This window comes from Scyliorhinus canicula, chromosome 21 (genome assembly GCF_902713615.1).
Source record: "Scyliorhinus canicula chromosome 21, sScyCan1.1, whole genome shotgun sequence".
NCBI lineage: Eukaryota > Metazoa > Chordata > Chondrichthyes > Carcharhiniformes > Scyliorhinidae > Scyliorhinus > Scyliorhinus canicula.
Window position 1 is genome coordinate 21387415 of NC_052166.1, and position 14236 is coordinate 21401650.

Here is a 14236-nt window from a genome sequence, read left to right on the forward strand (position 1 = left end):
GATCCAGAGCTCTTGTGCAATCAAATTCTTAAAATAAATGTTTTTTTTAATCCTTCAGCATGCAAGAATCAACACATATGTGTGTCTAACAATAAACTGACCTTTATCAGATCTTAAAATCCACCAGCGTGAATGGAAAGATTTACCTCATGAGAAAGATTAATAGTTTCGAATGAAGGAAAGAGATTTATAAAAGACTCCAGATATACCAGGACATTTCTATTTTGGTAGTGATTTAATTGTACCATGTACAATGAGGTGAACACAGGTTGAGTGGGAAACATTTGGTAAAGAGGGCGGCATATGGAATTCGATGTTGATGCTGTGCAACCTTCACTAATGCATTGTCTGTGTTAACTACAGTCAGGAAATTGAGGTAAAGTTGGGAGCAGCAGCCAGTTCTTAGTCCGAGGCTGTCAGGAAATGTAGGCCTCCATCTGCCCCTCTCAGATGAACACAAGGGATCCTATGGTTCTATCTGGAAGAAGAGAAAATTAATTTTCCTCAGCTTCTTGGCCAACATTGCCCCTCAACCCGCTTCGAAAAGCAGATTATCTGGTCTTTGTCATATTGCTATTTATGGGAGCTTGCTGTGCACAAATTGGCTACTGCATTACAACCATGACCATAATCTCAAAACTACGTAATTGGCTGTAAAGTGCCTTGGGACATCCCACAGAGTTGATGGTTGGGGTTGTTCCTGTGTGAAGGGATTCTGATTGTTGGGGTTGTTACTGTGTGAAGGGATTCTGATTGTTGGGGTTGTTACTGTGTGAAGGGATTCTGATTGTTGGGCTTGTTACTGTGTGAAGGGATTCTGATTGTTGGGGTTGTTACTGTGTGAAGGGATTCTGATTGTTGGGCTTGTTACTGTGTGAAGGGATTCTGATTGTTGGGGTTGTTACTGTGTGAAGGGATTCTGATTGCTGGGGTTGTTACTGTGTGAAGGGATTCTGATTGTTGGGGTTGTTACTGTGTGAAGGGATTCTGATTGTTGGGGTTGTTACTGTGAAGGGATTCTGATTGTTGGGGTTGTTACTGTGTGAAGGAATTCTGATTGTTGGGGTTGTTACTGTGTGGAGGGATTCTGATTGTTGGGGTTGTTACTGTGTGAAGAGATTCTGATTGTTGGGGCTGTTACTGTGTGAAGGGATTCTGATTGTTGGAGTTGTTACTGTCTGAAGGGATTCTGATTGTTGGGGTTGTTACTGTGTGAAGGGATTCTGATTGTTGGGGTTGTTACTGTGTGAAGGGATTCTGATTGTTGGGGTTGTTACTGTGTGAAGGGATTCCGATTGTTGGGGTTGTTACTGTGTGAAGGGATTCTGATTGTTGGGGTTGTTACTGTGTGAAGGGATTCTGATTGTTGGGGTTGTTACTGTGTGAAGGGATTCTGATTGTTGGGGTTGTTACTGTGTGAAGGGATTCTGATTGTTGGGGTAGTTACTGTGTGAAGGGATTCTGATTGTTAGGGTTGTTACTGTGTGAAGGGATTCTGATTGTTGGGGTTGTTACTGTGTGAAGGGATTCTGATTGCTGGGGTTGTTACTGTGTGAAGGGATTCTGATTGTTGGGGTTGTTACTGTGTGAAGGGATTCTGATTGTTGGGGTTGTTACTGTGAAGGGATTCTGATTGTTGGGGTTGTTACTGTGTGAAGGAATTCTGATTGTTGGGGTTGTTACTGTGTGGAGGGATTCTGATTGTTGGGGTTGTTACTGTGTGAAGAGATTCTGATTGTTGGGGCTGTTACTGTGTGAAGGGATTCTGATTGTTGGAGTTGTTACTGTCTGAAGGGATTCTGATTGTTGGGGTTGTTACTGTGTGAAGGGATTCTGATTGTTGGGGTTGTTACTGTGTGAAGGGAGTCTGATTGTTGGTGTTGTTACTGTGTGAAGACATTTTGATTGTTGGGGTTGTTACTGTGTGAAGACATTTTGATTGTTGGGGTAGTTACTGTGTGGAGGGATTTTGATTGTTGGGTTGTTACTGTCTGAAGAGATTCTGGAGGCAAAGCAGAATCTACTCAATGATGTCATGGATTGGAAAGGCGTCATTATGGATTGATCTGCAAATCAAGATTTAACTTAACATCATTGGTGTGACTTAATGGCCGCATTATGCCCAACGTGGATCTGTACATTCTGGATAAATTGTTGGAGAGCCCGAAATCGATAGATAGATACAGGCCTTTCATTCTTAATTGGGAGGGCTCAACACTGCCATGTTATTTAGGGATAATGTGAAGCAATAGGCTACTGGGAGGCCACTCGATGGGTCAAAGGAAGATGGAGAACTTGCACCATCTGATAACTGTGAGGTGTGAATAGCTGTCCAGGCCGATGAGGATATGGCCCATTGCTGTTCCCATGCTCCTTCCAGAAAACACCAATGTAAAAGCACCAACTATTGTTTATGTGGCTCTATGTTTGATGGGACTCAGCAACCGAATGCTATTGGCTAGAAGAGGCTGACTCAAGTAAACGTGACCCTTCAGCTCTTTGTTTGGAACCTTTAATCATCCCCATCTCAGTCAAGCATGAAATAGGTAGGTCCACACTGAATGTAGACCTCCAGCCGTACAACGCTCACTATCCACAGGGCTGGTGGTGTTGAGCGAGTGTTGAATTTTTTTTTGATAAACTATTTTATTAAGACATTTTGGCACAATAAACAACAATAATATAAAACAGTGTGCAAAAAAACAATTGTTATAGTGCAAGAAACCCAGCTCCCCTCCCACAAGGACCAGCCTAACTGCCCCCTAATCTACGTTACCCTAACCCCTCCTCTCAACCCCCCCCCCCCCCCCCCGGCTGACGATTAATTTTCCGCGAAGAAGTCGATAAGTGGTTGCCACCTCCGGGTGAACCCATACAGTGACCCTCTCAAAGCGAACTTAATCTTCTCCAGACCAAGATCGCTTGCCATATCTGATAGCCAGGTTTCCGACTTCGGAGGTTTTGAGTCCGTCCATGCCAGCAGAATACATCGCCAGGCTACCAGAGAAGTAAAGGCCAAAACATCAGCCTCTCTCCCCTCCTGGACTCCCGGGTCTTCCGAAACCCCTAAAATAGCCACCTCTGGACTCATCACCACCCCTGTTTTCAGTGCCCAGGACATAACATCCGCGAACCCTCTGAGTTTTGGATGTGCCCAAAACATGTGGACATTGTTCGCCAGCCCACCCGAACATCTGGCGCACCTGTCCTCCAATCCGAAAAATGTACTCATCCGGGCCACTGTCATGTTGGCCCGGTGCACGACCTTAAATTGAATCAGGCTGAGCCTGGCGCATGTTGTGGTCGCGTTTACCCTGCTCAACACCTCGGCCCATAAGCCCTCTTCTATCTCACCTCCAAGCTCCTCTTCCCACTTAAGCTTCAGCTCCTCTGTCTGTGACTCCTCCGCTCCCATAAGTTCGTTATATATATCCGAGACCCTCCCCTCCCCCTCCCCCACCCATCCACAGGACGCTACCCTGTCCTGGATCCCCCTGATTTCACAGAATTTACAGTGCCCCTGAGGGGCAGGCGTGGGAAGGATGGGATCTGTCTGCGTAGAAAGTCCTGTACCTGCAAGTATCTCCCTTCCAAGAACAAATCCCCCATCCTCTCAATCCCCGCCCTCCATCATGCTCGGAAGCCACCATCCATATTACCCAGAGCAAACCTGTGATTGTTGCAAATTAGGGACCAAACCAATGCTCCCATTCCCCCCACGTACCTTCTCCATTGACTCCAGATCCACAAAGTCGACACCACTATGGGACTGGTGGAGTACCGTGCCAGCGGGAGCGGCAAGACCTAGCCAGTACTGTATCCACCTTGCCAGGTCATCCCTGATCCCGTGTGAATTCACCATTTGTACCAGTCTACCATGAAGGACGTTGTCAAAGGCCTTACAGAAGTCCATATAAACAACATCCACTGCCTTACCTGCATCAATCACCTTTGTGACCTCTTCAAAAAAGACACAAGACTGTCACTGGGTCAGTTTGTGAGAGACAGTCAGTGGGTCAGTGTGTGAGAGACAGTCAGTGGGTCAGTGTGTGAGACACTGTCAGTGCGTCAGTGTGTGAGATACTGTCAGTGGGTCAGTGTGTGGGACACTGTCAGTGGGTCAGTGTGTGGGGACTGTCAGTGGGTCAGTGTGTGGGAGACTGTCAGTGGGTCAGTGTGTGAGAGACTGTCAGTGGGTCAGTGTGTGGGGACTCTCAGTGGGTCAGTGTGTGAGAGACTGTCAGTGGGTCAGTGTGTGGGGACTGTCAGTGGGTCAGTGTGTGAGAGACTGTCAGTGGGTCAGTGTGTGGGAGACTGTCAGTGGGTCAGTGTGTGAGAGACAGTCAGTGGGTCAGTGTGTGGGACACTGTCAGTGGGTCAGTGTGTGGGAGACTGTCAGTGGGTCAGTATGTGTGAGACTGTCAGTAGGTCAGTGTGTGAGAGACTGTCAGTGGGTCAGTGTGTGGGGCACTGTCAGTGGGTCAGTGTGTGGAAGACTGTCAGTGGGTCGGTGTGTGGGGACTGTCAGTGGGTCAGTGTGTGGGAGACTGTCAGTGGGTCAGTGTGTGAGATACTGTCAGTGGGTCAGTGTGTGGGGACTGTCAGTGGGTCAGTGTGTTGGAGACTGTCAGTGGGTCAGTGTGTGGGAGACTGTCAGTGGGTCAGTGTGTGGGGGACTGTCAGTGGGTCAGTGTGTGGGGCACTGTCAGTGGGTCAGTGTGTGAGGGACTGTCAGTGGGTCAGTGTGTGGGAGACTGTCAGTGGGTCAGTGTGTGGGGACTGTCAGTGGGTCAGTGTGTGGGGCACTGTCAGTGGGTCAGTGTGTGGAAGACTGTCAGTGGGTCGGTGTGTGGGGACTGTCAGTGGGTCAGTGTGTGAGAGACTGTCAGTGGGTCAGTGTGTGAGAGACTGTCAGTGGGTCAGTGTGTGGGGACTGTCAGTGGGTCAGTGTGTGGGGAGACTGTCAGTGGGTCAGTGTGTGGGGACTGTCAGTGGGTCAGTGTGTGGAGAACTGTCAGTGGGTCAGTGTGTGGAGACTGTCAGTGGGTCAGTGTGTGGGGACTGTCAGTGGGTCAGTGTGTGGAGAGACTGTCAGTGGGTCAGTGTGTGGGGACTGTCAGTGGGTCAGTGTGTGGGGCACTGTCAGTGGGTCAGTGTGTTGGAGACTGTCAGTGGGTCAGTGTGTGGGAGACTGTCAGTGGGTCAGTGTGTAGGACACTGTCAGTGGGTCAGTGTGTGGGAGACGGTCAGTGGGTCAGTGTGTGAGAGACTGTCAGTGGGTCAGTGTGTGGAGACTGTCAGTGGGTCAGTGTGTGAGAGACTGTCAGTGGGTCAGTGTGTGAGAGACTGTCAGTGGGTCAGTGTGTGAGAGACTGTCAGTGGGTCAGTGTGTGGGAGACTGTCAGTGGGTCAGTGTGTGGGGCACTGTCAGTGGGTCAGTGTGTGGAGCACTGTCAGTGGGTCAGTGTGTGAGAGACTGTCAGTGGGTCAGTGTGCGAGATACTGTCAGTGGGTCAGTGTGTGGGAGACTGTCAGTGGGTCAGTGTGTGAGAGACTGTCAGTGGGTCAGTGTGTGACATACTGTCAGTGGGTCAGTGTGTGGGAGACTGTCAGTGGGTCAGTGTGTGAGAGACTGTCAGTGGGTCAGTGTGTGACATACTGTCAGTGGGTCAGTGTGTGGGAGACTGTCAGTGGGTCAGTGTGTGGGGACTGTCAGTGGGTCAGTGTGTGGGAGACTGTCAGTGGGTCAGTGTGTGAGAGACTGTCAGTGGGTCAGTGTGTTGGAGACTGTCAGTGGGTCAGTGTGTGGAGACTGTCAGTGGGTCAGTGTGTGAGAGACTGTCAGTGGGTCAGTGTGTGGGAGACTGTCAGTGGGTCAGTGTGTGAGAGACTGTCAGTGGGTCAGTGTGTTGGAGACTGTCAGTGGGTCAGTGTGTGGGAGACTGTCAGTGGGTCAGTGTGTGGGGACTGTCAGTGGGTCAGTGTGTGGGGACTGTCAGTGGGTCAGTGTGTGGGAGACTGTCAGTGGGTCAGTGTGCGAGATACTGTCAGTGGGTCAGTGTGTGAGACACTGTCAGTGGGTCAGTGTGTGGGAGACTGTCAGTGGGTCAGTGCGTGAGACACTGTCAGTGGGTCAGTGTGTGGAGACTGTCAGTGGGTCAGTGTGTGGGGCACTGTCAGTGGGTCAGTGTGTGGGGCACTGTCAGTGGGTCAGTGTGTGGGGACTGTCAGTGGGTCAGTGTGTGGAAGACTGTCAGTGGGTCAGTGTGTGAGAGACTGTCAGTGGGTCAGTGTGTGAGAGACAGTCAGTGGGTCAGTGTGTGAGAGACTCTCAGTAGGTCAGTGTGTGAGAGACTGTCAGTGGGTCAGTGTGTGGGGCACTGTCAGTGGGTCAGTGTGTGGGGCACTGTCAGTGGGTCGGTGTGTGGGAGACTGTCAGTGGGTCGGTGTGTGGGGACTGTCAGTGGGTCAGTGTGTGGGGACTGACAGTGGGTCAGTGTGTGAGAGACTGTCAGTGGGTCAGTGTGTGAGAGACTGTCAGTGGGTCAGTGTGTGGGGACTGTCAGTGGGTCAGTGTGTGAGAGACTGTCAGTGGGTCAGTGTGTGGAGACTGTCAGTGGGTCAGTGTGTGGGAGACTGTCAGTGGGTCAGTGTGTGGGGACTGTCAGTGGGTCAGTGTGTGGGGACTGTCAGTGGGTCAGTGTGTGGGAGACTGTCAGTGGGTCAGTGTGTGGGGACTGTCAGTGGGTCAGTGTGTGGGGACTGTCAGTGGGTCAGTGTGTGGGGACTGTCAGTGGGTCAGTGTCTGAGAGATTGTCAGTGGGTCAGTGTGTGAGATACTGTCAGTGGGTCAGTGTGTGGGGACTGTCAGTGGGTCAGTGTCTGAGAGACTGTCAGTGGGTCAGTGTGTGAGAGACTGTCAGTGGGTCAGTGTGTGAGATACTGTCAGTGGGTCAGTGTGTGAGAGACTGTCAGTGGGTCAGTGTGTGGGGACTGTCAGTGGGTCAGTGTGTGGGGACTGTCAGTGGGTCAGTGTGTGGGAGACTGTCAGTGGGTCAGTGTGTGGGGACTGTCAGTGGGTCAGTGTGTGGGGACTGTCAGTGGGTCCGTGTGTGATAGACTGTCAGTGGGTCAGTGTGTGGGGACTGTCAGTGGGTCAGTGTGTGGGGACTGTCAGTGGGTCAGTGTGTGGGGACTGTCAGTGGGTCAGTGTGTGGGAGACTGTCAGTGGGTCAGTGTGTGGGGACTGTCAGTGGGTCAGTGTGTGGGGACTGTCAGTGGGTCAGTGTGTGGGAGACTGTCAGTGGGTCAGTGTGTGGGGACTGTCAGTGGGTCAGTGTGTGAGAGACTGTCAGTGGGTCAGTGTGTGGGAGACTGTCAGTGGGTCAGTGTGTGGGAGACTGTCAGTGGGTCAGTGTGTGAGAGACTGTCAGTGGGTCAGTGTGTGAGACACTGTCAGTGGGTCAGTGTGTGGGAGACTGTCAGTGGGTCAGTGTGTGAGACACTGTCAGTGGGTCAGTGTGTGGAGACTGTCAGTGGGTCAGTGTGTGGGGCACTGTCAGTGGGTCAGTGTGTGGGGCACTGTCAGTGGGTCAGTGTGTGGGAGACTGTCAGTGGGTCAGTGTGTGAGACACTGTCAGTGGGTCAGTGTGTGGAGACTGTCAGTGGGTCAGTGTGTGAGAGACTGTCAGTGGGTCAGTGTGTGAGAGACTGTCAGTGGGTCAGTGTGTGAGAGACTGTCAGTGGGTCAGTGTGTGGGGCACTGTCAGTGGGTCAGTGTGTGGGGCACTGTCAGTGGGTCAGTGTGTGGGAGACTGTCAGTGGGTCAGTGTGTGGGGACTGTCAGTGGGTCAGTGTGTGAGAGACTGTCAGTGGGTCAGTGTGTGGGGACTGTCAGTGGGTCAGTGTGTGAGAGACTGTCAGTGGGTCAGTGTGTGGAGACTGTCAGTGGGTCAGTGTGTGAGAGACTGTCAGTGGGTCAGTGTGTGGGGCACTGTCAGTGGGTCAGTGTGTGGGGCACTGTCAGTGGGTCAGTGTGTGGGAGACTGTCAGTGGGTCAGGTGTGTGGGGACTGTCAGTGGGTCAGTGTGTGAGAGACTGTCAGTGGGTCAGTGTGTGGGGACTGTCAGTGGGTCAGTGTGTGGGGACTGTCAGTGGGTCAGTGTGTGAGAGACTGTCAGTGGGTCAGTGTGTGGGGACTGTCAGTGGGTCAGTGTGTGGGGACTGTCAGTGGGTCAGTGTGTGAGAGACTGTCAGTGGGTCAGTGTGTGAGATACTGTCAGTGGGTCCGTGTGTGATAGACTGTCAGTGGGTCAGTGTGTGGGGACTGTCAGTGGGTCAGTGTGTGGAGACTGTCAGTGGGTCAGTGCGTGAGACACTGTCAGTGGGTCAGTGTGTGGGAGACTGTCAGTGGGTCAGTGTGTGAGAGACTGTCAGTGGGTCAGTGTGTGGGAGACTGTCAGTGGGTCAGTGTGTGAGACACTGTCAGTGGGTCAGTGTGTGGGAGACTGTCAGTGGGTCAGTGTGTGAGATACTGTCAGTGGGTCAGTGTGTGGGAGACTGTCAGTGGGTCAGTGTGTGAGACACTGTCAGTGGGTCAGTGTGTGGGAGACTGTCAGTGGGTCAGTGCGTGAGACACTGTCAGTGGGTCAGTGTGTGGAGACTGTCAGTGGGTCAGTGTGTGGGGCACTGTCAGTGGGTCAGTGTGTGGGGCACTGTCAGTGGGTCAGTGTGTGGGAGACTGTCAGTGGGTCAGTGTGTGGGGACTGTCAGTGGGTCAGTGCGTGAGACACTGTCAGTGGGTCAGTGTGTGGAGACTGTCAGTGGGTCAGTGTGTGGGGCACTGTCAGTGGGTCAGTGTGTGGGGACTGTCAGTGGGTCAGTGTGTGGGGCACTGTCAGTGGGTCAGTGTGTGGGAGACTGTCAGTGGGTCAGTGTGTGGGGACAGTCAGTGGGTCAGTGTGTGGAAGACTGTCAGTGGGTCAGTGTGTGGGAGACTGTCAGTGGGTCAGTGTGTGAGAGACTGTCAGTGGGTCAGTGTGTGAGAGACTGTCAGTGGGTCAGTGTGTGAGACACTGTCAGTGGGTCAGTGTGTGGGGACTGTCAGTGGGTCAGTGTGTGGGAGACTGTCAGTGGGTCAGTGTGTGAGACACTGTCAGTGGGTCAGTGTGTGGGGACTGTCAGTGGGTCAGTGTGTGGAGACTGTCAGTGGGTCAGTGTGTGGGAGACTGTCAGTGGGTCAGTGTGTGAGAGACTGTCAGTGGGTCAGTGTGTGGGGACTGTCAGTGGGTCAGTGTGTGGGAGACTGTCAGTGGGTCAGTGTGTGGGGACTGTCAGTGGGTCAGTGTGTGGGAGACTGTCAGTGGGTCAGTGTGTGGGAGACTGTCAGTGGGTCAGTGTGTGGGGACTGTCAGTGGGTCAGTGTGTGGAGACTGTCAGTGGGTCAGTGTGTGGGGACTGTCAGTGGGTCAGTGTGTGAGGCACTGTCAGTGGGTCAGTGTGTGGAGACTGTCAGTGGGTCAGTGTGTGGGACACTGTCAGTGGGTCAGTGTGTGGGGACTGTCGGTGGGTCAGTGTGTGGAGACTGTCGGTGGGTCAGTGTGTGAGACACTGTCAGTGGGTCAGTGTGTGGAAGACTGTCAGTGGGTCAGTGTGTGGGGCACTGTCAGTGGGTCAGTGTGTGAGAGACTGTCAGTGGGTCAGTGTGTGGGAGACTGTCAGTGGGTCAGTGTGTGGGGACTGTCAGTGGGTCAGTGTGTGAGAGACTGTCAGTGGGTCAGTGTGTGGGGACTGTCAGTGGGTCAGTGTGTGGGGACTGTCAGTGGGTCAGTGTGTGGGGACTGTCAGTGGGTCAGTGTGTGGAGACTGTCAGTGGGTCAGTGTGTGGGGACTGTCAGTGGGTCAGTGTGTGAGACACTGTCAGTGGGTCAGTGTGTGGGGACTGTCAGTGGGTCAGTGTGTGGGGACTGTCAGTGGGTCAGTGTGTGAGAGACTGTCAGTGGGTCAGTGTGTGGGGACTGTCAGTGGGTCAGTGTGTGGGGACTGTCAGTGGGTCAGTGTGTGGGGACTGTCAGTGGGTCAGTGTGTGAGAGACTGTCAGTGGGTCAGTGTGTGGGGACTGTCAGTGGGTCAGTGTGTGACATACTGTCAGTGGGTCAGTGTGTGTGGGGACTGTCAGTGGGTCAGTGTGTGGGGACTGTCAGTGGGTCAGTGTGTGGGGACTGTCAGTGGGTCAGTGTGTGGGGACTGTCAGTGGGTCAGTGTGTGGGGACTGTCAGTGGGTCAGTGTGTGACATACTGTCAGTGGGTCAGTGTGTGTGGGGACTGTCAGTGGGTCAGTGTGTGACATACTGTCAGTGGGACAGTGTGTGGGGACTGTCAGTGGGTCGGTGTGTGACATACTGTCAGTGGGTCAGTGTGTGTGGGTACTGTCAGTGGGTCAGTGTCTGAGAGACTGTCAGTGGGTCAGTGTGTGGGGACTGTCAGTGGGTCAGTGTGTGGGGACTGTCAGTGGGTCAGTGTGTGACATACTGTCAGTGGGTCAGTGTGTGTGGGGTACTGTCAGTGGGTCAGTGCGTGGGGACTGTCAGTGGGTCAGTGTGTGGGGTACTGTCAGTGGGTCAGTGTGTGAGATACTGTCAGTGGGTCAGTGTGTGGGAGACTGTCAGTGGGTCAGTGTGTGAGAGACTGTCAGTGGGTCAGTGTGTGACATACTGTCAGTGGGTCAGTGTGTGAGAGACTGTCAGTGGGTCAGTGTGTGAGAGACTGTCAGTGGGTCAGTGTGTGGGAGACTGTCAGTGGGTCAGTGTGTGGGGACTGTCAGTGGGTCAGTGTGTGTGGGACTGTCAGTGGGTCAGTGTGTGGAGGTACTGTCAGTGGGTCAGTGTGTGAGAGACTGTCAGTGGGTCAGTGTGTGGGGACTGTCAGTGGGTCAGTGTGTGGGGCACTGTCAGTGGGTCAGTGTGTGGGGCACTGTCAGTGGGTCAGTGTGTGGGAGACTGTCAGTGGGTCAGTGTGTGGGGACTGTCGGTGGGTCAGTGTGTGAGAGACTGTCAGTGGGTCAGTGTGTGAGAGACTGTCAGTGGGTCAGTGTGTGAGAGACTGTCAGTGGGTCAGTGTGTGAGACACTGTCAGTGGGTCAGTGTGTGGGGACTGTCAGTGGGTCAGTGTGTGGGAGACTGTCAGTGGGTCAGTGTGTGGGAGACTGTCAGTGGGTCAGTGTGTGAGAGACTGTCAGTGGGTCAGTGTGTGAGAGACTGTCAGTGGGTCAGTGTGTGAGAGACTGTCAGTGGGTCAGTGTGTGGGGACTGTCAGTGGGTCAGTGTGTGGGGGACTGTCAGTGGGTCAGTGTGTGGGAGACTGTCAGTGGGTCAGTGTGTGGGGACTGTCAGTGGGTCAGTGTGTGGGGACTGTCAGTGGGTCAGTGTGTGGGGACTGTCAGTGGGTCAGTGTGTGGGGACTGTCAGTGGGTCAGTGTGTGGGGACTGTCAGTGGGTCAGTGTGTGGGAGACTGTCAGTGGGTCAGTGTGTGGGAGACTGTCAGTGGGTCAGTGTGTGTGGGACTGTCAGTGGGTCAGTGTGTGAGAGACTGTCAGTGGGTCAGTGTGTGAGAGACTGTCAGTGGGTCAGTGTGTGAGAGACTGTCAGTGGGTCAGTGTGTGGGACTGTCAGTGGGTCAGTGTGTGGGGACTGTCAGTGGGTCAGTGTGTGGGAGACTGTCAGTGGGTCAGTGTGTGGGGCACTGTCAGTGGGTCAGTGTGTGGGAGACTGTCAGTGGGTCAGTGTGTGAGAGACTGTCAGTGGGTCAGTGTGTGAGAGACTGTCAGTGGGTCAGTGTGTGGGGCACTGTCAGTGGGTCAGTGTGTGAGAGACTGTCAGTGGGTCAGTGTGTGAGGACACTGTCAGTGGGTCAGTGTGTGGGGCACTGTCAGTGGGTCAGTGTGTGGGGACTGTCAGTGGGTCAGTGTGTGGGGCACTGTCAGTGGGTCAGTGTGTGGGGACTGTCAGTGGGTCAGTGTGTGGGACACTGTCAGTGGGTCAGTGTGTGGGGGACTGTCAGTGGGTCAGTGTGTGGGACACTGTCAGTGGGTCAGTGTGTGAGAGACTGTCAGTGGGTCAGTGTGTGGGAGACTGTCAGTGGGTCAGTGTGTGAGAGACTGTCAGTGGGTCAGTGTGTGAGAGACTGTCAGTGGGTCAGTGTGTGAGAGACTGTCAGTGGGTCAGTGTGTGAGACACTGTCAGTGGGTCAGTGTGTGATAGACTGTCAGTGGGTCAGTGTGTGAGACACTGTCAGTGGGTCAGTGTGTGGGGACTGTCAGTGGGTCAGTGTGTGAGACACTGTCAGTGGGTCAGTGTGTGAGAGACTGTCAGTGGGTCAGTGTGTGGGGACTGTCAGTGGGTCAGTGTGTGAGAGACTGTCAGTGGGTCAGTGTGTGGGGACTGTCAGTGGGTCAGTGTGTGAGAGACTGTCAGTGGGTCAGTGTGTGGGGACTGTCAGTGGGTCAGTGTGTGAGAGACTGTCAGTGGGTCAGTGTGTGGGGCACTGTCAGTGGGTCAGTGTGTGAGACACTGTCAGTGGGTCAGTGTGTGGGAGACTGTCAGTGGGTCAGTGTGTGAGAGACTGTCAGTGGGTCAGTGTGTGAGACACTGTCAGTGGGTCAGTGTGTGGGGACTGTCAGTGGGTCAGTGTGTGGGGCACTGTCAGTGGGTCAGTGTGTGGGAGACTGTCAGTGGGTCAGTGTGTGGGGACTGTCAGTGGGTCAGTGTGTGAGAGACTGTCAGTGGGTCAGTGTGTGAGAGACTGTCAGTGGGTCAGTGTGTGAGAGACTGTCAGTGGGTCAGTGTGTGAGACACTGTCAGTGGGTCAGTGTGTGGGGACTGTCAGTGGGTCAGTGTGTGGGAGACTGTCAGTGGGTCAGTGTGTGGGGACTGTCAGTGGGTCAGTGTGTGAGAGACTGTCAGTGGGTCAGTGTGTGAGAGACTGTCAGTGGGTCAGTGTGTGAGAGACTGTCAGTGGGTCAGTGTGTGGGGACTGTCAGTGGGTCAGTGTGTGTGGAGACTGTCAGTGGGTCAGTGTGTGGGAGACTGTCAGTGGGTCAGTGCGTGGGGACTGTCAGTGGGTCAGTGTGTGTGGGGACTGTCAGTGGGTCAGTGCGTGGGGACTGTCAGTGGGTCAGTGTGTGTGGGGACTGTCAGTGGGTCAGTGTGTGTGGGGACTGTCAGTGGGTCAGTGTGTGGGAGACTGTCAGTGGGTCAGTGCGTGGGGACTGTCAGTGGGTCAGTGTGTGTGGGGACTGTCAGTGGGTCAGTTTCTGAGAGACTGTCAGTGGGTCAGTGTCTGAGAGACTGTCAGTGGGTCAGTGTCTGAGAGACTGTCAGTGGGTCAGTGTGTGGGGACTGTCAGTGGGTCAGTGTGTGGGGACTGTCAGTGGGTCAGTGTGTGTGGGGACTGTCAGTGGGTCAGTGTGTGGGGACTGTCAGTGGGTCAGTGTGTGGGAGACTGTCAGTGGGTCAGTGTGTGAGAGACTGTCAGTGGGTCAGTGTGTGATAGACTGTCAGTGGGTCAGTGTGTGGGGCACTGTCAGTGGGTCAGTGTGTGACATACTGTCAGTGGGTCAGTGTGTGAGACACTGTCAGTGGGTCAGTGTGTGGGGCACTGTCAGTGGGTCAGTGTGTGGGACTGTCAGTGGGTCAGTGTGTGGGGCACTGTCAGTGGGTCAGTGTGTGGGGACTGTCAGTGGGTCAGTGTGTGGGACACTGTCAGTGGGTCAGTGTGTGGGAGACTGTCAGTGGGTCAGTGTGTGGGACACTGTCAGTGGGTCAGTGTGTGAGAGACTGTCAGTGGGTCAGTGTGTGGGAGACTGTCAGTGGGTCAGTGTGTGAGAGACTGTCAGTGGGTCAGTGTGTGAGAGACTGTCAGTGGGTCAGTGTGTGAGAGACTGTCAGTGGGTCAGTGTGTGAGACACTGTCAGTGGGTCAGTGTGTGAGAGACTGTCAGTGGGTCAGTGTGTGAGACACTGTCAGTGGGTCAGTGTGTGGGGACTGTCAGTGGGTCAGTGTGTGAGACACTGTCAGTGGGTCAGTGTGTGAGAGACTGTCAGTGGGTCAGTGTGTGGGAGACTGTCAGTGGGTCAGTGTGTGAGAGACTGTCAGTGGGACAGTGTGTGGGGACTGTCAGTGGGTCAGTGTGTGAGAGACTGTCAGTGGGTCAGTGTGTGGGGACTGTCAGTGGGTCGTG

General features: G+C 53.9%; 1 long non-coding RNA gene across 1 annotated transcript in view; it reads right to left on the minus strand.

Annotated features, from left to right (window-relative positions):
* Window positions 1-216: 216 nt before the first annotated feature.
* Window positions 217-14236, minus strand: part of LOC119955477 — a 22665-nt gene continuing 8645 nt past the window's right edge. Inside the window, exon 2 of the long non-coding RNA XR_005458479.1 lies at window positions 217-478. This is a non-coding gene — a long non-coding RNA (uncharacterized LOC119955477). The remainder of the gene's footprint in view (window positions 479-14236) is intronic.